Below are 1,476 nucleotides of genomic sequence, written 5' to 3'. Positions count from 1 at the left end.
AGATTAGTAAAATAAAAAGGAGTAGCAGGAAGCACAGACTACCCACCCTAGCTGTGGGACTCTTCCTTCAAGGTGGGGTCTCCTCTTCGTCATTTGTACTTGAGGACAAACCACTATCTTCTCTCTACTGTGGGCAACTAATAGATGGCTTTTACTTTCTATTATAGTAAAATTCAGGGGACACCTGGGTGGCTCAGTTGGTTGAGCATCCGACTTTGGCTGAGGTCATGATCTCACAGTTCATGGATTCCAGTCCCACCTTGGGCTCTGTGCTGACACCTCAGGGCCTGGAGCCTGCTTCAGATTCTGTGTCTCCATCTATCTCTGCCCCTCCCCCACTTGTGTGTGTGTGTGCGTGTGCGTGTGTGTGTGTGTGTGTGTGTGTGTGTGAGTGATTGCGCGCATGCCCACGCTCTCTCTCTCACTCTCTCTCTCTCAAAAATAAATAAACATAAAAAAATTAGGAAAATTTTTCCTGGACACTACATCAGCTCCCAATGTAGATTTAACACATTTTGTTATGCATCTCTGCTCTCCTTATTGTCATTTATTTACAGAGGTAAATTCATTATGAACATATATATTATATACGTTTGTGTATGGTGTGTGTATACAAGCAAACAGACGAATTTGACATCATATTTTATTATCTCCACACATAATTCATAAACAATATTTCTGAAGTCCCACTAAATGGGGAGTGCAGTTATTATAAAGTCCTGTGGACAGCAAACAGTGACCTTTAAAAATGAAGATTTCCCTAAGTGTTTCTCTGCACAAGACCTGAATTTGTTCTGCATGTGTTCTATACCAGAACTCCTGGGATGAAAATCTCAGTGAAAAAAAAACCTTGTTAGATGCAGAACATAAAAATGACTGATTTTCTTCAGGAAAAGAAAATCCTCTTTAGAAAGGAAACTACATCACCAGAACCAAAGGCATGTGACAATATTTTCTGAGTGAATAGTTGAGATATTTTCAGGTTAACACGACATTAAGTCCTTTCCTTGTTGAAATGTCACAACTAGGAAGCCAGGTCACCTAACCCTGGTCGCTTGGATAGTGCTGGGTCAAGTGTGTTCAGACAGACCCAGGAGTAAGGGTTGCAGGACACAAATTAAGAGTTAAATTGGAGTGCTCACTTAAGCAGAACATATACTAAAATTGTAATGGTACAGAGAATATTAGCATGGCTTGTGCACAAGGATGACACACAAATTTGTGAAGCATTCCATGGTTTTTTTCACGTTTTCTGCATATTAAATAATCTTATTTGTACCAATTGGTAAACTACTTAATGCCTATAGAACTAAAAAAAACAAAAGTAAAATTGAAGGCCAACATACCATATGTCCTAATATTTAAGTTATAAATAAAGCTAAGACACTCTAAAAAATATGTTTTGTTCTCTTACTTTGACATGTGCAACTGTCATAATGACAAAATTGGAACGGTGTACAAATCTACGGTTTTTAC

General features: G+C 38.6%; 1 non-coding gene across 1 annotated transcript; it reads left to right on the top strand.

The window, feature by feature from the left end:
- Positions 1 to 1,134: 1,134 nt before the first annotated feature.
- On the top strand, positions 1,135 to 1,241 carry LOC111560637. Its single transcript, XR_002742640.1, has one exon. It is a non-coding gene; the product is annotated as a U6 spliceosomal RNA (small nuclear RNA).
- The last annotated feature ends 235 nt before the right edge of the window (positions 1,242 to 1,476 follow it).

The sequence above is a fragment of the Felis catus genome, chromosome B2 (genome assembly GCF_018350175.1).
Source record: "Felis catus isolate Fca126 chromosome B2, F.catus_Fca126_mat1.0, whole genome shotgun sequence".
Taxonomy (NCBI): domain Eukaryota; kingdom Metazoa; phylum Chordata; class Mammalia; order Carnivora; family Felidae; genus Felis; species Felis catus.
Note: the sequence above shows the minus strand (reverse complement) of the source record. Positions and strands in the feature narration are given on the sequence as shown.